General features: G+C 35.1%; 1 pseudogene; it reads right to left on the reverse strand.

Moving 5' to 3' along the window:
* Positions 1-1,561: 1,561 nt before the first annotated feature.
* On the reverse strand, positions 1,562-21,745 carry LOC120180637 (annotated as a pseudogene).
* Between the last annotated feature and the right edge of the window lie 787 nt (positions 21,746-22,532).

The raw sequence follows: 22,532 nt of genomic DNA on the forward strand, positions 1-22,532 counted from the left end.
TCAAATAAAATTTGAATTATTAAACAAAACTCATTACCTCAAATAACTCAAAATTTTTTGACTCAACTAAATTCAATCATATGTTCACTCCTAATTACATGTATCTTTTTAATACAATTCATATAATTTTTCATATTTTTGTATTTTTTTATATATCGGTTCACTCTTTAATAATTCAATTTGATGTGGAAGATTTAAAAAAACATCAAATTTAAAGTTAACACGCAACGAGTGTTAATTCTAAAAAAGTTTTTTTATGATATTTTAATATTCATTCCATCTATTAATTGTGTCTCATGTTAATAAAACATGTGATTTTAAGAGATATTTTTTTTGAATAAGTAAATTCTATTATCCAAAGAAGGCCACAATACAAAGCATCCCCCAAACAAGGATCAAGTCAAGCTATTTACAACAAAATAATGTTTATCCTATATCTCAATTGGTACGAAGTTGCATATTAACAAAATCAAGTCTGTTAATAACTCTATTCCTAAGTTGAGTACTAACAATCTCCTTAATGGAATAAAGCAAATCATCAATGGTTCTAACTTGTCCTTGGAATAAACGTCTATTTCTTTCTTCTCAAACATAGTAAATGAAAGAACACCAAGCAATCTTCAAGATGGTTGTAAGGAGAGATTTTCCTTTCCAAGTTGAAGACGCCCAAGCAAGATTAGAATCCCAAAACATACGAGGCTTGTCCAAGAGTGAAAGATTTAGAATTCCATTCCAAAGAGCATCAACCATAGCACAATCTGCAAACAAGTGATTTCTCCTTTCAAGGGCATCATTGCATAAAATGCAAGAGTCTACCGTTGTAATTCCCATACGAATAAGTCTTTCTCTGGTCAGAAGCCGATCCAAGACTGCAAGCCAAGTAATGATGTTGAATTTGGGAATATGAAGGGGAAACCAGACAAGTTTATGCAAAAAAAAACCTTTTCATGCTTGATACGTAACTCTTCCCAAATGCTTTTAGAATTAGAAACTCCTATATTAAGAATTGGGATGGCCTCAGATCTCAGTTTCAATAGCCTGTTAAAGCAGTAGCTATAAGAGACATTTTTTGATTGATAGATTTGATATATTTATTTTGATATACGTAAAATAACAATGATAAGAATTAAAATATATATATTGTTATTTGTTAATTATTTAATATTACATTTTGAATAGAATAATTTTAAAATTTATAATAAACAAATTTAATGAAAAGAAGAGAGTAAAAGAATAGTAGATTATTTAGATACTTATTTTTTAGTGAAAAATTATTTAGACATAAATCAATTTAAATTATAGTTTAGATTATAAAATTGTATTAAGAAAAAAAACTTTACACGGATGACGGCTAATGATAAGAAGTTTAACTAATAATTGTTCACTAAACCAACGATCAAATAGCGTTTATTAGATTCAAATAGATCACTCTGCGGAGCAGGCAACCCCTTATCAATTTTGGTGATCAAAACCTTTCATAGTTGAAGTAATTCCTCCCTAAACTCTCTCCTACATCTGTATCCCCTTCTCCAACTTCTCTCCCCGAAGAACACTACGCAACTCAAGTCATTGACAACTTGATTTTGGTTACATCCTCCCGCAATTGTAGCGTAAATCGCTCATGGTTTCCACCCAACGAGTGACCTGTCGAGTGAGACTGTGAGAACAACCAAGCTAACCTCCATGCCTTGTTCTCAGTAATTATCGAGTTTGATTTTATCGAATTCGCTTCCTGTGTTTCTATGTCGCTTTCTTGATTGACACTCGTTTCGTCGCCGATGTTATTTTCATTGGTTCGGTTTTCAGGATCGGAGACTGAACCCTTTACTTGATTTGTGGTCACGGAGATGGTCTCGTCGGACTTTAGCACCAGATCGGTGCGGCAAGCGGGACATGTGGAATGAGAAGAGAGCCAAGCGTCGATGCAATCGAGATGGTACACGTGGCTACATTTAGGGATCAAACGCAGCATTTCGTCGTCTTCGAACTCGTTCAAGCAAATAGTACATTCTAGAGTGGCCTTCCCCATCTTGAGTTCTTTAACCGTCGAGTAAAACAACGTCGGGAAAGTTTTAATTACGGGTAAATTATACAGATGATTACTCAATTATTATAGTTTGAGAAAATCGCCTCAGTGACCAAAAAAAAGTTATAATATACGATTTTAACCAACTTTTTTTGGATTTGTCAAAATGACCAACAAATTCGCAACGCGAAATAAAAATCGCAACGCGATCCCCAGAATCGCAAATCAGTTTCCAAAATCGCAACGCGATTCTTGAAAATCGCGATGCGATAGTACAAATTCGCATTGCGATTTTCCATAATCGCAACGCGAATATGAAAATCGCAACGCGAACACATAAATCGCAACGCGTATCCGTAAATCGCAACGTGTATCCGTAAATCGCAACGCGTATGGGTAAATCGCAATGCGTATCCGTATATCGCAACGCGTATCCGTAAATCGCAACGCGTATCCGTAAACCGCAACGTGTATCCGTAAATCGCAACGCGTATCCGTAAATCGCAATGCGTATTCGTAAATCGCAACGCGTATCCGTAAATCGCAACGATAATCCGTAAATCGCAACGCGTATCCGTAAATCGCAACGATAATCCGTAAATCGCAACGAGAATCTGTAAATCGCAACGATAATCCGTAAATCGCAACGAGAATCTGTAAATCACAACACTGAAATTTTGGGTATATAACACTGAAATCATAAACTAAATCCCTAAATCGCAACTCATTCCATCTCCATCTATCACTCTCTCCGGCGACATCCGTTCCTATATCCAACGACATCCTTCCCAATCCGGCAACAGGTTTTAGTTTCGCAGCTCGTCTGTTTAGTAAATTAATTTACAACCATGAAATCATCTAATGTTGATCATGTTTGGATAGATTTGTGTTTTGGAGGGTCATGGGATAATGTTCATGGTGTTTTACAATATATGCCTTTACCCATGAATCTTCAACTAAAATTGTCTTTACAAAAGTTAACTTATGAAACTCTAATGCTACGTGTTTCAAATAAATTGAATTTAGAGCCCCTAAGTGGATTTAGGCTATCTTATCAGAGAAATGGTAAAGTTTATTTGTTAACCGACAATGAAGATGTTGAACGATTCATTGCTTACATTAGTGTTTCACAAGATGATGTTACATTGTATGTTGTTGAACCTAGAAGTAGTATTGTTGGGTCAGTAGCGGGTAGTAATCAACTAAGTTTTTCTCAAAACCCACAACCTTTCTCTAATCCAAATCCCAATCAACTTTCAGCACCAAATTCCGGTTTTCGTATTGACCAGTTAGACGATGATGAGCCAACAGAAAAAATTGTGAGTACTAGTCAGTATTCGAAATTTGGTCTTGGTCAATATCCGGACTTTGATATTGGTCAATACACGGATTTTGATGATGTTTCAGAAGAAGAAACATACCATGCGTGTAATGATATTGATATTGGTCAATACCCGAATTTTGATGATGAAACAGCCGTTGCCGAAGAATGTAATGTTGATGATAATGAGGAGGAAGTTACGACTGTGAATGAACATGTTGAACATCCATTCTGTAATTCATATAATCCTGAAGAAGAAAAGAAGAAGAAAAAGTCCCCGAAGAAAAGAAAATGCCACGGGCGTATAACTGGAATATGCCAGAATTACTTCAGATACCGGAAGAAGAGTTGATAAAGAAAGCAGTTGATTGTTACACAAAAGTTATTCGTATCAAGAAAGATGATTGTTTTGATACAAAGGAAGACTTGAAGATAGCTTTATATACGAAATGTGTGGAAGATGGCTATCAACTAAAAGTTAACAAATCAAGCAAAGATCGTTTCGAAACAAGGTGTATGATTGACAAAAACTGTACGTGGCGTATGATTGCAAAGAGAATAAAAGATTGCAAAATGTTTCAAGTTAGGACTTTTATTGATAAACATACATGTTCAAGAACCCAAGTTTTTCCTCACCATAGACAGGCAAACAAAAAGGTGTTGGGTGGTTTTCTGGCTGAGTTAATGTTTTTGAATGGCAGGGTATATCGGGGACATGAAATTATGACTGACATGAATGCTCGGTTCAAGATTAGTATATCATATTCTCAAGCTTGGAGAGCCAAATGTTATGCCTTGGAATTGTTGAGGGGGTCGCCAGAAGCATCGTTTGCCCAACTGCCGGCTTATTGTCACAATTTAAAGCTGAAAAATCCTGGGTCGGTAACTCATATCAAAACAGATAGAGATGGACGCTTTGAGTTGCTGTTTATCGCCATTGGTGCTACGGTTAGTAAATCAATATAATTTTGTTGACTCATTTTTGTTAGTTACATGCATTTCACATTTAAATGATTATATTTCTTGTGTATATTATTTTGTAGATTCGTTCGTTTATTACTTGCATGCGCCCAGTTATTATAGTTGACGGAGCACATTTGAAAGGTCGATACCTTGGAGTAAACTTATTAGCAGTAGCCATGGATGCTAACAATGGGATATTGCCAATAGCTTACGGGGTTGGCAAATCTGAAACCTCTGATTCATGGACATGGTTTATGGGGCATCTTAGGGATTGCATAGGTCCTATTAGCAATCTGACAATCATATCCGATAGGGCAAACTCAATTGACAACGCTGTTAGAAGGTGTTTCCCAGATGCTTTTCATGGACTTTGTGGTGTTCATTTGTATAGAAATCTAAAATCAAGGTCTGCTGGTATAAAAAAGCACAAATGGACATACTGGAAGGCTGTAAAAGCTTATCGGGAAGTGGATTTCAATAAGCATATAAATTGTTTAAGACGTGTTTTGCCTCAGTGTGCTCAAACACTAGAAGATGTCGGGTTTGAAAGATGGTCAAGAGTACATCAACTTGGAGCAAGATATGGTTTCATGACGTCTAATAGTGCAGAATCAATCAACGCTCTAAGTCGTCATTCCCGGAAATTACCCATTACTATGTTAATGGAGTTTTTTCGAGCCTCTATTCAACAGTGGTACTACAAGAAAAGAAACCATGCAGGTATTATTTCTTTGAATTCGTAACTTATCATATTTATATATTTTACTAAGTATTGTTTATTTAAATTTACAGGAACATTGGAACATCGTGTTACACCATGGACTGAAAAAAAGATAACGAAACGTGTTGTGAAGTCAACGTCATGGAGAGTTGAACCATGTTCAAACACTTTGTTTCAAGTACTGGATAATAACTTAAATGGGCTAGTCGATCTAAATGCAAAGACGTGTAGTTGTATGAAATGGCAAACATCTGGTTATCCGTGTGGCCATGTTATAAAAGTTGCTCTTCATTTAAACCAAGATGATTCAAGCGCATACGCTATGGATTGCTACACTACAGAAGTTTATCGACAGACTTATGCCGAGATTGTCTACCCTATTCCACATCCTTCTGAGTGGGACATACCAGATGACTTACAAACAGTTTTGCCACCAGCCATGGACAGAAGGCTACCTGGCCGACCAAAAAGTCACGATCGTATACCGTCTAAGGGTGAAGAGAAGAAGAGATCGACATGTAGTCGGTGCAAGGAAAGTGGTCATACAAGGTTGACATGTGGATCACCAGTGCCATCAAAATCATCTTTTCCTCTACCAATATATGGATCCTCATCAAAATCCAAAGCTCATATGGTGTCAAGCAAAAGGCAATCATCTTTAAAATCCCAATCACGATTGGCTTCACCTTTTGAGACTGTTAACTTAGGTGATTTTTAAATGCAAACGTTGTATTATGTGGATTTTATGTGCGAAATGAAAATCGCAATGCGAAATGAAAATCGCAACGAGAGAATCGCAATGCGAAATGAAAATCGCAATGCGAAATGAAAATCGCAACGACAGAATCGCAATGCGAAATTAAAATCGCAATGCGAAATGAAAATCGCAACGAAAGAATCGCAATGCGAAATGAAAATCGCAACGAAAGAATCGCAATGCGAAATGAAAATCGCAATGCGAAATGAAAATCGCAACGAGATAATCGCAATGCGAAATTATAAACGCATTGCGATTTTCATTTCCGCATTGCGATTTTCATTTCGCATTGCGATTCTCTCGTTGCGATTTTCATTTCGCATTGCGATTTTTCATTTCGCATTGCGATAGTCATTTTTGCCTTCAACATAATGCAGATTGAAATCAACAAAATCAACCATTACATTTCAATCAATTAAACAAGCACAAATAAGAATTATGTTCGCATCAATTACACAAATCAACTTTTACAAATCATCTTTTACAAATCAATTAAACAATCAAAAATAAGCAATAATTCTTATTTCCGATCATCTACTATTGAATCAACTTTTACAAATCAATTAAACAATCAAAAAACAATCAATTAAACTATTGAATCAACTTTTGCAGCTCGACATCATTTTCACGCAGTTCACTTCTGAGATTAACCTGCAGAAACCAAACATTTGTTCAAACAACACTTTCTACACATCTAAAACCTACAAACAGCAAATTATTGAATTCTAGTTACTTAACCAAACATTTTCAAACCAAAAGTATATAAACTTACCAATTGTTTATGGACATTTTTATAACGCGGAAGCAGGTAGGCAGCGTCTCGTATATATCGATTTAGCCATATAATGCCGAAACCACAAGCCTACTGCAGCTTTATCTCTATCGGTGGGAGGTAGATACTTGATGCTTCCCGTCGTCAAACGCTCCAACGCCAAGCATACGAGAGGACCACAATCTCCTCTGGCTCCGCTCGTTTGTTGTGGCGCGGTCTCGTCTCTAATAACTGTAATATTGAGCTTCTTTGGCTTCTTGTTTCCAGAACGAGTCCAATAATTGATCGCATCCAAGAATTTAGCCAAATGAGAGCTCCATCCCTTAATAACATCTCTTAAATCAGCCAATGATATGTAATTTATCATGCTGTCATACACTATTGTCTTAAGGGATGGGAGCTGAAGCTCGACGAGAATCCAATGTTTACGTTCCAAAACAGGGATAAACACCTGCAATCATAAGTAATAATTCATTCATTTGCGCACTTATTTCATAAAACCTTTAAACTCAATCTAAAATAAATACTAACCTTATCGACCTCCCACCATGCAGGATAAAGTTTAGCTTGTCCATTGCCCAAATCAAATGATTCATCTCGTGCATTCTTCAAGTGAACGGCGTGAAAAGACGTCGGCATTATTGTATATCGTATATTTTTATTTTTCTTAAGTTTTCTTATTATTAGAAGACGTGTCACCCACGCATCGATATGCTGTTTTACAAAAAAAGACATATATTAGTGACTTACATAAATTTAAAAAAAAAATTAATCAAATTGAAATATAAGAAAAATATAAGACTTACCCCCCCATCGAAATAGCCATTGTCTTCGACCCCTAATAATACGCCCCACCAAGGCCGTTCAAGCAACAAAAAGATATCATCGGTGAGCTTGCATATGTCAGTGAAACACCCCTTGCTCCGCTCATGTAGATAAAAATCAACTGCGGTCTTAGCCCAAAGGGTGTTATCCAAAATTGTGTCCGGTAGTTGTTCCCTCTCCTCTTCAGATACCGGTATGGTACTGGCCGGTAACTCATACGAGAGCCAACTTGAATCCATCATGTCCGGCACGTCAGAGGGTTTCTCAAGAAGCCTACATATGACGCCATGTGAATCGGGCTCTTGAATGGTGGGAGGGACCTCTTCAATGATGACAGTGGCCTCTTGAACGGTGGGAGGGGACTCTCGAGGAATGATATGGGGGGCCTCTTCAACGATAGGAGTGGACTCTTGAGGGATGACAGGCGAGTCGGGCTTATTCTTGCGGTGTCTTCGCACTATTGGGGTGTACGGAGACTTAATAGCACGTGCACGCTGTCTGATGCGTGAACTCCGTCGTGCAAGCATAACCCGACGTAAAGCATCCACTCTATCGGGCCGCTAAATAATTAAATACAAAAATCAGTAAATAAACAGACATGATATTTAAACAGTGAAAACAAAGACAAATATGTTTCAAACTTGCATTGTATTCACCCAAGTCATTATTCTATCATAGTTCACAAAATGCATCAGATAACAAAGAAAAATATGTTTCAAACTAATACCCTGAAGTTAGTATTTGTCTTTGTTTTGTCTATTGGTTGAAGTAATGCAATCCATTCAAGTTTCAATTTGCAGAAGAAGAAATAGTTTACTTTCGCAACACGAAACTTAAAATCGCAACGCGAAACCAAAATCGCAACGCAAAATTAAAATCGCAACGACAGAATCGCAATGCGAAATGAAAATCGCAACGAAAGAATCGCAACGCGAAATGAAAATCGCAATGCGATTTTGGTTTCGCGTTGCGATCTTGTCGTTGCGATTTTGGTTTCGCGTTGCGATTCTGTCGTTGCGATTTTCATTTCGCGTTGCGATTTTGGTTTCGCGTTGCGATTTTAAGTTTCGTGTTGCGAAAGTAAACTATTTCTTCTTCTGCAAATTGAAACTTTCAACCAAAAGACAAAACAAAGACAAATACTATTTCACAGTGTTAAAGAATACACAGTTTAGCAGAATTGGCAGCAACCGAACAAATTTACTTTCAACCAAAAGACAAAACAAAGACAAATACTATTTCACAGTGTTAAAGAATACACAGTTTAGCAGAATTGGCAGCAACCGAACAAATTTACTTTCAACCAAAAGACAAAACAAAGACAAATACTATTTCATAGTGTTAAAGAATACACAGTTTAGCAGAATTGGCAGCAACCGAACAAATTTACTTTCAACCAAAAGACAAAACAAAGACAAATATATTTCACAGTGTTAAAGAATACACAGTTTAGCAGAATTGGCAGCAACCGAACAAATTTACTTTCAACCAAAAGACAAAACAAAGACAAATACTATTTCACAGTGTTAAAGAATACACAGTTTAGCAGAATTGGCAGCAACCGAATAAATTTACTAAGCAATCTAAGTGAAATGGCTAATCTAAGTGAAATTACGAGTAAATTTATCATTAAGTTAAATATGGAAAATCTTAAACTTACCTCGTTGCGTAGAGTATGAACCTCATTCTGCAACGATACTATCATCTCACGTAGAGCGGCAACCTCACCACGTAAAGTTGACACCTCCACACGCCATGCACCATCGTTATCGCGTAGAGTGCCGATCTCCTCACGCAAGGCATTGACCTCATCACGTAACTCCCTTGACTCATCCCGTTGAGGTGGAGGTGGAGAACAGGGAGATAGGAGTCGTGGCATCTTTGCCGGTCGCCTATCATGAGGTGATGGTGGAGAAGAGGCTCGATGATGTGACGGGATAGGTGATGGCTCTCGTTCTAGAGGTGTATAGTCGGTTCGATCGGGTGATGGCTCTAGGTGAGGTGATGGCTCTCGAATTGGAGGAAGTGGATGCTGCTCATCATCCGTGCCATCAAAAAAATTCTGACTAGCTTGCCACCAATCAGTGGCAAGCTCTTCCTCCGTGGGTGTCAGTCTTTGTAATGGAATGTTGGCCTCCTAAAATATAAAAACTCAAACAAAGTTAAACGTCTACTATTAATAACTTGTTTATATATTATATGAAAGTATTTGTGTTAACTTACATTATTTATTGTGGCATATGGTATTAAGTCTTCCCAATCCAACAGAGTTTTCCTCTTCCAGGAAATAGCCCTGGGAATATCATTTGACGTTTTTATTGCATATGTACGCATGCTGGGGAAAGCCTCGAATATCCAAATCTACAAACAATATAATAACAAAATTAGTAATTGTTAAATAATTAATTATAATTTTAGAAACATTATATAGAAATTCTTACCTTAAAGGCCCAAACAAAGCCTGACAAAGTGTATTTGGACCCATCGCCCCGCAAACTTTTGCGGTCATCAAAGGCAGACGACAACTTAGTCCAGGTAGCTTTCCATATATACGAACCCCACGGAAACAGATTCCATGCATTCAGGTCCTCTACCAATATTATTAGCTCCCGATGAATAGGTTGTCTGGCCTCTCTGCCTAAAAAGCCGGCATACACAAGTAGTAGAAGGCATACTCGGACAACATCGACGTCTTCCATCCGAGTGAAACCAGCTTTCTTATTAAATAATTTCTTCAGGTCGTCAACATGTAGGTTCGGCTTCTCCATTGACTCATCCGGAAAAACCCGGGATAACCATGATGGGCGGGCGATATGACGAGTGTACCGGCCTACATCATCGTGTCCGAATCGTAGACCAGTGATTAAGCAGAACTCCTTCCGCCCAAAGCAAGTATACGCTGGTGGAAAATGAAACCATATCTCTTCCTCACCACGTTGTATACTGTCGGGTAGATTTGATGTCATGGTCTGAAGCCACAAATGGGTCAAATTAGCATCTCCACCCGGATGCTGTACTCTCAGCCATGGCCCGAAGCAGGTTTCCTCAAACAATTGTCTTTGAGCAGGTGAAAGCTTCTTTGCAATTGTAGTGGCCAGGCTGACTTTATTTCTCAAGGTCAATTGAGCCGAAAAAAATTTCTACAAAAACAATAAACATACCAAGTTAGATATACCAAAAACTACACTGTGAAGATATACCAAAAACAATAAACATAAAAAGTAGTAGTTTATTCTTGAAACTAAAATTTGCAACACTGTTTTGTCTTTTGGTTGAAATGAAAATCGCAACGAGAGAATCGCAACGCGAGATGATAATCGCAACGAGAGAATCGCAACGCGAAATGAAAATCGCAACGAGAGAATCGCAACGCGAAAGGAAAATCGCAATGCGATTTTGGTTTCGCGTTGCGATTCTCTCGTTGCGATTTTCATTTCACGTTGCGATTCTCTCGTTGCGACAGTCATTCTCTCGTTGCGATTTTCATTTATCTCGTTGCGACTCTTCTGCAAATTGAAACTTGAATGGATTGCATTACTTCAACCAAAAGACAGAACAAAGACAAAGACAAATACTAACTTGAAAATCGCAACGAGAGAATAGCAACGCGAAATGAAATCGCAACGACAGAATCGTAACGCGAAATGAAATCTAAGTGAAATGGTTAATCTATTATTGAAATGACCAGTAAACTTATCATCAGTTTCAATATGAAAAACCTACAATAATGCAAACATTTCAAAATAAAAATAATTAAAAAAACTAACCCTCGGAGGTTGATTTTCCATTTCTGAATATTGTGAGGGATTTTTGACCGTGAATGGTTGTGAGGGATTTCGCCGGAGATGGGGACGGAAATCTTCGGAGATGGGGACGGATTTCTTCGCCGTAGAGAGTGAGAGATGGAGATGGGACTGAGTTGTGATTTTAGGTTTTAGGTTATGAGTTGCGATTACGGGATTTTGTCTTAATATTCTTTTTGTAATTTGAAAATAAAATACGCGTAGCGATTATAATGGCGCTTTAAATATCGCGTTGCGATTTACGGATACGCGTTGCGATTTTATGTATTATCGTTGCGATTTACGGATACGCGTTGCGATATACGGATACGCATTGCGATTTACCCATACGCGTTGCGATTTACGGATACACGTTGCGATTTACGGATACGCGTTGCGATTTATGTGTTCGCGTTGCGATTTTCATATTCGCGTTGCGATTATGGAAAATCGCAATGCGAATTTGTACTATCGCATCGCGATTTTCAAGAATCGCGTTGCGATTTTGGAAACTGATTTGCGATTCTGGAAACTGATTTGCGATTCTGGGGATCGCGTTGCGATTTTTATTTCGCGTTGCGATTTTGTTGGTCATTTTGGCAAATCCAAAAAAAGTTGGTTAAAATCGTATATTATAACTTTTTTTTGGTCACTGAGGCGATTTTCTCTTATAGTTTTATTTTGACCACTAATGTTTAAATTTAATCAATCAAATCATTCAATTATTTAAATACTTTAATTATGTCGATGACCGTTAATATTTAACGGTAGATATTAAAATAATTGGCATAATTTTTTTAGTTCTCAATATTTATACATTCTATTAATTTAATACTAATTTTAATTTATTCAAAAAATTTAATAGTGCAATGAAATGACACACATCACTATCTAATTAATTTTTAATTAATTCAAATGATTTTTCTACATGTCATTATATGATTGGAAAATCAAGCTAGAGGGGGGTTTCAAACCTGCATCCTTTGCAATGATAACAGACGGCTTTGCCTCTAGGCCACAACCCAAATATGTGATTTTAATTCGAACATTGTGCATACAACATATACCAAATTATGCCAGGAAAAAGAAAGAAATATAAACAGTTTGGGGGATCTAAAGAATTTAAAAACACTTGAATCTTTGAACCAAATATAAAAATTAATTCAAGTTGGATAGATTTTAATATATATACTTTAAACTGTAATTAATATAATATTAAAAAATAAAAATGAATTTCAAAAATTTCTTTGAAAGCAAAATTTAATTTTTTTTAAAGTTAATCATTCAATATTTATATATGATAATTTACTATTTTAATTATTTATACGTGATAATTTGTAGTCGTATTAATATCAAATGGTTCACTATTTTAAATTAGAATTTTAATTAAAATAAAAATTAATAAATTTTAAATTATTTATTTAAATTTTTTTAAAACAATAAATTATCACATATAAATTGAGAATGATTAACGTTTTTAAAAGTTTAGATTTGATTTTAAAATAAAAAATCATAAATTCATTTTTATTTTTTACTATATATATATATATATATATATATATATATATTTAAATTTATTATATTTCAATTAATTTTTAGGCTTGGTTAAGAGATTCATGTGTTTTTAAAATCATTGGATGCCTTAGTTCGAATCCCCAAACCATTTTTATTTCTTTATTTTCCAGTATAACTTAATCTAAGTTGTTTTTTTTGGATAATTTTAATTTTATTACCCAAGGTGCAGAATTATGTTGCATAAAAAATCCAATCATTGAGATAATGAACAACCTACTTATAACAAAATTTTAATGGTCTACACCCCAACTATTACAAAGGTAATTATTGAGACTATCTAATCTATTTTATATTCTTTCCTCTTAATTAGATACATACAATCTCTTTAATTGAACTCAGAATTTCGTTCTCACTTCTTATGCTTCCTCGGTACAATATTCTATTTCTTTCCTCCCATAGGGAATAGATTAAAGCGCACCAAACAAGTTTCAAGATAGTAGTGAGGAGGAACTTACCTTTCAAAGCACCACCGGCCCAATCTATCATGCTCATCCAAGGTAAAGTAGGTGTGCTTAAGTCCGAGAGGTTCAAAATAGCCTTCCATAAGGAAACTACCATAGAGCATTCACTAAATAGGTGGTCCCTAGTCTCCGTAGATTCATTGCAGATTATGCAGGAAACATCGGTAACGATTCCCATTCTTCGGAGCCTCTCCCTAGTTGGGAGAGCCATCCATGTTATAATGTTATGCTTGGGGACGTGTAGAGGAAACCATATCAATTTGTGCCATGAGACTTTATCTCATTTTACCCGTAGTTCTTTCCAGAAATCTTTTGTCTTCGTAGCTCCTATGGATAAAACGGGGATTGCAGTTGCCCTTAATTTGCACCTTGAATAACATAGCTTTTGATCCAAGCTACCCACAATGATCCATCTCCCGCAAGGATGTTCCTGATGAGTTGTATCATACATGTTTTGTTCCATGTTTTAATATCTTTTAATACGAGTCCTCATTCAGATTTCGCTAGGCAAATTTTCTGCCAACTGACTTTGGCTCTAGTGGCGGCTTTATCAGTACCTTTCCAGAAAAATCCAGAGCATAGTTGTTCAATCCTGTTAACAATAGCCAAAGGTAGAATTAACTGCCTGCACCAGAAGTTTGTAATACTGAAGAGAACAACTCTGATAAGTTTTAGTATGTCGGCGTAGCTCAAGTGCTTTCCCGACCAATGATGTAGTTTGGATTTGATATTTTCAATAAGAATCACACAGTTCTTTTTTGTGAGTTTCCTTGTGACTAAAGGAACCCCTAAGTATCTCACTGGCAAACTGCCATGTTTGAATCCTGTGGATTGTAAAATATGCTCAAGATTTCTGGAAGTGATTCCAACAGTATAAAGTTCGCATTTGGCAGCATTAAGTTTAAGACCAGACATTTCGTAGAATTGGTCAAGGACGCTGATGACTGCAAAAACAGATTCAATATTTCCTTTACAGAAGATAATTAGGTCGTCTGCAAAAGAAAGGTGAGTGAGGCCAATATTCTTACATTTTGGGTGGTATTCGAACAAGCCTTTAGTTATAGCCATGTTTAGGATTCTGGAGAGCACATTCATTGTAAGAACGAATAAAATAGGAGAAATAGGGTCACCTTGTCTTATTCCCCTTGCACCCTTGAAGAAGCCAATCAAGCTTCCATTGAAAGAGAATGAGTATCTTGCTTCTTTAAAGCAGGTTTCAATCCATCCAATGAAAGTATTAGGGAGTTGTAAAACCTTAAGCATAGCAGAAATGAAACCCCAGTGTAGAGTGTCAAAAGCCATTTGTAAGTCAACTTTCAAGGCACATCTAGGAGAGATAACTTTCATTCCATAACCTCTCACCAGTTCTTGAGCAAGGAGAGTGTTGTCAACAATGTTTCTTCCTTTTACAAAAGCCGATTGGTTGAGAGATATTATCTCTGGAAGTAGTGTAGTCAACCTTTTGACTAAAATCTTTGTAATTATCTTGTAAATAACAAAGAACCAGGAAATTGACCAAAAGTATCTAACCTTATTAGGGTTAGGAACTTTTGGAATCAAAGCAATAGTTGTAGCATTGAAAGCTGGAAGGATGAAAGTCTCTTGGAAGAAGTATTTAATAGCATTTATAACATTTTTGCCAACCACTAACCAGGTTTTTTTGAAAAAAATATGGTGTGCATCCATCATAACCAGGTGCTTTGTCATTTCCTTGGATGAAAATAGATTATTGGATCTCTTCATCGGTTACATCCTTTACAAGGTTAGAAGAAACATTAGAAGGCAAATTAAATTGCATCAGATCCTTCAAAAGATTAGGTGCACAATTCTTAACCCCGGAGTCCTCTGTACCTAAAAGGCTTGAGTAAAATTCAGTCACTTCGGAAGTCATTTCATCAAAAAGATTCAAGCCTTTTACCTTGGTCATTAACAAGAATTCAGATGGTGTCTCTTTTGTTTTTTTCCTGAGATAATAGAATGAAAGAATTTTGTGCATTTGTCGCCTTCTTTTAACCATTTCACTTTGGCCTTTTGTTTCAAGTACATGCGCTCTGCTTCTTCAAGAGATAAAAGCTCATTCTGTAGCATCAACTCCTTTGCAATAGTGTCCTTTCCTCGTAGAGTAGATAGTTGAAGTTTTTCAAGTTCGCTTTGCTTTTGACGTACTCGAGCAGAAATATCACTGTAATATTCTTTGTTTAGGGCCTTGAGGCATGTTTTTAGACGTTTAAGCTTGAGGAAAAGAACCTTCATCGGATTTCCTTGAATAGGTGGTTGTTATGACTGTCGAACTTCATTTAAGAAGTTTGGATGAAGAGTCCAAAAGTTGAAAATTTTGAATGGTTTAGGTCGATTCGCTTGAGCCTCTTTGTTGATCCAAACTAGATCCATACAGTGATCAGATGCACCAGGTGTAAGAAATTCCACAAATGAGTTATGGAAAGAATTTACCCATGTGGGATTAATAAGCACCCTATCAAGCTTCTTTGCAAGAAAAGATTGTTGTTGCTTGTTGCTCCATGTGAATGAAGGACCAAAGAAATGGTGGTATGAGTGACATCTTGGAAATCCTTCATGTCTGGAGTTAATATTGGACCAGTGATCTCGTAATCTGAACTTTCCTTCGAATGCAAGATAACGTTGTGGTCTTCTCCTAATATCCAATGTAAAGAACTTAAATATGTTTCCAAGTCGCGTAGATGTTGCTAGAGTTGTATTCTAGTTACACCATCATTACTGGCATAGATAGCTGTAATAATGAGGGGAACGCTATTAAAAGTGCATCTAATAGTAATTGATTGAGCAATAGCTTGACAAAGGGAGATGTCTAAACCTTTTTTTCCAAATGATCCAATTCCTCCCATTTGAAGCAAAGTCATAATTTGAACAGGTATACCATTCCGTAAATTTGGAATTGAATATTTCCGCTGAATTCTCCAATTTGACACGGGTTTCAAGTAGACAGAGGATGTCAACTTTATTTTAAATATCCCTCTGTAGGACTTTTCCTTGTTTTAGAGGATTTTTAAATCCTCTGATATTCTAGAAGCTAATAATCATGGAGAATGATGGCCCATTGCACCCCCATTACAACATGTTGGACTTTTTTTATTGTCGAGGTAAATTTTATTTTTTGATTTGAGGTCATTAACCAAACCTACTACAACTAAAGATTCTGATCAATTTTTTCCATCTCGATCTTCTGTTATTGGAGGATTTTTGTGTATTATTTTAAGGACATCAATTTTGTTTTTGGATCCCGTGAAAGCTGCTTTTGACTTTGCTGGCCTTCCTCTGCCCCGCTTTTGAATTGAATGGTTGGCATCAATTATTTACACGGTTGGAACATATGATTCAATAGTGGGTATCTCTTTTCAATAATTAAATCGGTGGGTGCGGTTGAGTGGTCGACTACTTTGTCTCCTTGCGTTGAAACTACTGGTTCAGTGGTGGGTTGAAAATTTTCAATTAATGAAATGGTTAGTGTGTAACATCCCAAAAAGATGACTAGTGACAGAAATGTAAATTTTGAAAGTTTTATGGTCAAAGTAGAAAATTGGAAAAAGTTTAAAGATCTAAGTGGTATTTTTCCAAAAAAGAATTTATTCCATAAATGGATTTATTTAGTGACCAAATTATAAGATTTTGAAAGCTTGGTGACCAAAGTATAAACTTTGGAAAAGATCAGGGACCAAAATATTAATTTTGAAAAGTTATATTTGGTTTCGAAAATAAGAAAATAAATATATTATTTTTACATTTTTAAATGTTGGAAAAGAATATTTAAGTATTTAATTCCATGTTTAATTTGGAATGTTGGATTAAAGTGACAGAATTGTAAGTTTTGGAAATTGCAAGGGCAAAATGGTAAAGTGGGAAAATATTTTGTTCATCTTTGACTTTGAAAGATGATAAGGTTACTGTAGCTTGGTATTAATGTAAATATATAGTTCATTAAGGGTAAATTATTATAGATATTTTGATTTCAAGGGTAAAGTGGTAATTTGATATTTAATGAATTTTATATTCATTATTAATTAAGAAAGATGAAGAAATATCATATGATTTCTTCATCTTCTCCAGCAGCAAACGTGAGCTTCTCCCAAGGTAAGAAAACATTTTGTTTTCAATTTTTGAGTCAATTCCTTTGGAATTCGAGTTATGCCATGAAATAGGAAAGTGGTCTACGCGAAAAACGCTATCATTTGGTACCAATATTTCTTTCTAATCTTGTTGGATTTCAAAGATCCCAAATCTAAGGGTTTATGTTCATGATTGGGTTCATGAAATTGATGATGAATCTTGATGATTTAGAGGTTGTAGATTTATTTTCAAGCTTGATTTATGGTTAAAACATATTCGATATTTCTATAAATTATTCTTTAAAAATTCGGACATGATGTATTTGAGTGAGAAAAATTATGGAAAAATTATATAAGGTCTGGAAATAATGTAGGAGGTATTCTACAAGCCTTAAAAAAAATTAAGGACCATTATGTAATTTTTGAAAAGTTGGAGGACCAATTTGATAATTTTAGAAAAGTTTTGAATGATTATAAAATTGTTGAATAGTTGATGTACTAACATTCACATAGTGTATTGATACACTAAGGAAGTGTATCAATACCCCTCTTAAAAGGAAAACTTTCGAATGTAAATTGTGTACCGATACATAGGCAGTGTATTGATGCACCAGTGAAGGGATGTACCGATACCCTATAGTGGGTACCGATACACTGAAAAGGAAAATGAAATAGATCTTTCCTTTAGTTTAAGAAATGAAAACTAGAGTATGCTATTGGGAATACTAATGCGTATAAATAAATGATTGTGTAGATATCGAGCACAAGCAAGTTTTGAAACGACTGCAAAGTTAGGATCAATTCAAAGAGATAAATCATAGAAGTGGATTTAGATATATAAATGTCAAGGTGAGTGCAATTTAATTTGTACTTATGTTATTGAACAAACATTGGCTCGCGATGAGCCAATGACGGAGTTACTATGGTAAAAAGTGACTCCTAAAATGTTATTTGAATTGTGATGCATGCATAACATGATATATGAATGTTTTATACATTATTGGGTAGGATTTGCGATAAGTCTATTTTTCATGTTGGAATACATGATTCCATAAGTACAAGCATGTGATTGATATGATGCTTATGTGTGCATGAGTACATGAAAGTGGGTATATGTGTCATATGTTATTATATGTGAACATATGAGAATAAAATATGAGATACGTGAATCTAATATATGTGAATACATTCATATGTGAGCAAGATATGACATACGTGTTTACATGAACACATGAGAAATAATACAAGCTATATGATATTAACCTATGTGATATGGGTTATATGAAAAGAGATCTATGAGATCATACAAGAATATTATACAAGCTACATGATAATGATTTATGAGATTATATGTTTACATGATACAAGTGATGTGAACTGTTATAATGATAGTGCCCATGATAGGTGACATGAGAGCTATAAGTATAGTTGGCATGCCAAGAGTCGAGGGTTACCTATGTTCTTCGGAACATATGGACTGATTACCTATGTTATTCGGGACATATGGACTGATTACCTAGGTTCTTATGGACCTATGGACTGGTTCTTCGGGACATTGATTGAGCTGTGGTGACAGCATAATTGTGCACAACCTCAATGTACTCACATATCTTAAGTTATCAATAATGTACATGGGCCTATAAAAGATATCAAAAGTGTTTATATTATTAAATGATATATGTGTTATATGATATACATAAATGATAAGTACAAGATCGTATGATAAATGGGTTAATGATAATGATAGAGATGTTGTTAATGATGGTATATGTGCATGTATGCATTCTGTTATATGAAATGTTCTATGATTTTATTATATGTTTTATATGTCTCGCTAAGTCAATGACTTAGCATGTGATTGTTTCACACGTAGGTTCCGAGAAGAAGAATGAGTAAAGTTAAACAAGACAAGTCAATTTCTCCTTTCCAAAGATCAGATCATATCATAAAATAATTTAATAGTATGTAATTGGTAATATGATAGTGGTTGGCATGTAAATAAAGATTTGAATATGATATACTTTAATCGGTTTTGTAAAATCATATGATTGTATTTTATGTAATTATTCAGTCGTATTTAGTAAAAGTTTTAAAATTATTCACTATTTTGTACAAGTAACGTTTTGAAATGTCAATGTGACACCTTGGATTAGTATCTGGGTCGGATACGGGTTGGGGAATGATGGTATATGTGCATGTATGCAATCTGTTATATGAAATGTTCTATGATTTTATTATATGTTTTATATGTCTCACTAAGTCAACGACTTAGCGTGTGATTGTTTCACACGTAGGTTCCGAGAAGAAGAATGAGTAAAGTTAAACAAGACAGGTCAATTTCTCCTTTCCAAAGATCAGATCAGATCAGAAAATAATTTAATAGTATGTAATTGGTAATACTGATAGTGGTTGGCATGAAAATAAAGATTTGAATCTGATATGCTTTAATCGGTTTTGTAAAATCATATGATTATATTTTATGTAATTATTCAGTCGTATTTAGTAAAAGTTTTAAAATTATTCACTATTTTGTACAAGTAAACGTTTTGAAATGTCAATGTGACACCTTGGATTAGTATTCGGGTCGGATACGGGTTGGGGGTGTTACATAGTGCACTTGGTTAGGCAACAAGTTTGACACATTGATTGGATCCTTCTATTGATGATGAAATTTCCACGTAATTGGCTCTATTCAAAGTTGAAGAAGAGTCTAAATTATTTGGACTAATCATTGCAACAGTGTTGAACTGTTCAGTTATCGATTCCAGGCGGTCTCATTTCCCAATTTCACTTTGGTTAATTTGATGTTCGTCTTGGACCTTGCCAGAATGTGAACCTGGTTGTTGCATTATTTCAATTCCTCCAACTGTTCCGGCATGTAAGGTAGTAGTATTTTCTCCCTTTTTTCTCCAAATTTTCGATAGTTCTGAGACAGTAATAGATTGATCAAAGCATCATTTCTCGCTATGTCCAAAGATTTTGCATTTTCTACAACGAGGGGGTAACCAGGGAGCTTCAACAATAATTGATGTTACTTTTCCATTGCTAAGGATAACATCCACGAACTTTGGGATTTCCTCGTTCACCCCAATTTCAACGCAATTTTTTGCAAATTCAAGTTTTGATTTGGAGGCAGTAATTGAATCCATGGATAATGGAACTCCTATAGCACTTGCAATGTAACTTAAACCAGCTCTTGAGAAAAGTTCTAGAGTTATATTATATAAATGAACCCATATTGGGATTCTCGATAGATCAAAATCGAATCTTTTAAGATTTGGTTCCCATTTTCTGAGGATCAAAGGTTTGTTTAGGATGTGCCATGGATCGTTTTCAAGAACCCAATTTCTAGCTGATTCGGAATTGAAAGAAAAAAATATAGAGATTGTTTCTAGCTAGACTAACCTTAACATGAGCTCCTTGCAGTGTCTTTTTCCAAAGATTGTCGACAATCCTTTGCAAAGAAATAAAATTCGGGGAATCACCAAGAAATTGTCCAACCAAGGAAAGCTTCCATTCATCAATACCAGCATCAAATACCTCAGGAGGAGGTTAAACTGAAGGGATCCCTTCTCGTGATTTTGGGGGAAAATTCTCTAGCTTTTGCCCTGCTGAACACTCAAACAGCTTCCTCCAGTACATTGAGGGAGGGACAAACCTTATCAAGAAAGATAGTCAGGAGAGGAAATCGGAATGGAAGTCAGTTGAATTCACCGGAGAAACGACGGGAATCTCAGTTTTCGTTAGACCTGCTAACAAAACTCTGCTAGTGATATCATCTTTTCCCTTTAAATATCAGTAACTTAATCTAAGTTGTATACACAGTGTTAGAGTTGAAACAATATATATTTGGTTTGACCTAGAGGTAATGTCGCTCTGGTACACAAGTTCGAGTCTCCCCTATGTTATTTAATTTTCTTGCAATTATATAGTGACACATTTCATCGTATGATTGGAAGAAAAATTCATTTAAATTAAATAAATTAAAATTAGTACTAAATTAATAAAATGTTTAAATATTAAAGATTAAGAAAAATTATTTGATTGATTAAATCGACATCGTGATTAAAACAAAAATAGATAATAATTGAGTGGTCACCCATGATAAGTTGAATGTACGCGTCGAACTCTTAGACTGCCTCCTGAGATTTGTAGTGGAATCCCAGTTCCGGCGTTGAATTCTCCTTTCCGCCCACTCCTTCTAAGTGGCCGCTAAAATATCACTCTAAAACCACCATTAAGATCTCTAATTTTGGGTTGAATATTGTTCCAAACGGAATGGGACAATAGGGCGGTGGCAGCGAATCTGTGATCGTTTGGGTTTGCGCGGTTGACAAAGGGAAGAGGAAATGGAGAAACAAAAGGAGCGAGCTTTTTGCCTTTTCCCTGCATCGCCATTGGAGTCCATAATTCTGCCTGAAAACTCGAAGAAATTGAAGGCTTCGATCTTTAATAATCATCGGACAACGAATCAAAGGGGAAGACAACAGTTGGAGCGTAGATATGCTGATCAATGCTCGTATATTCTATGAAACAGTTGTGAGATTTTAAAGCAAACCAAAGTATAAAAAAGGAAAAACAAAAAAAAACAAAAGCGATAAACTTGTTTTACACGCGCGATTGAGCGAGCGTGGAATTGGAACCTTAGAAAGGAATGATGCGAATTGATTGGTTGATATTTGGTTATGATTTTCTTTGGATTTAGGATTGGGGAAATGTGCTAATTTCATGTATTTATACTAAATTAAGTTAAATATTTAGTTTAGTGTAGATTAAATCTAATTTTCTAGTTGATTTAGTTTTAATTTAAATTAATTAATCACATAATTTGTTAAGGAAAATTGGCACATGATCTGTTTTTTTTAATTTTTAAATATTAGTTCCAATCATTGGCCTTTGAATATTAAAAAATACGTAATAATTTATTATGTTTCCCTATAAAAATAAAAATAAAAAAATCTACAAAAATATCACTTATTGGAAATAAATTAAAATATATAAATTACCAAAAAATATAATATATATACATAGTAAAAGTTTGAAACTAATTATATCTTTAATATCCAATATTTTAAATATTTTTTAAAAAGTGGTTATCTAATTTTGAACAACTCATTGATTTTAATTATATTCTAAGGTTGAATGATATTTTGATTATGAATTGTTCTTCGTTATCGTTTTGATGTCAGAAGAAATTTTTAATTTAATTTAATTTTTGAATTTTAAAATTAAGAAATTCGTAATCTC

Source organism: Hibiscus syriacus, unplaced genomic scaffold (genome assembly GCF_006381635.1).
Source record: "Hibiscus syriacus cultivar Baekdansim isolate YM2019G1 unplaced genomic scaffold, ASM638163v2 tig00112498_pilon, whole genome shotgun sequence".
NCBI lineage: Eukaryota > Viridiplantae > Streptophyta > Magnoliopsida > Malvales > Malvaceae > Hibiscus > Hibiscus syriacus.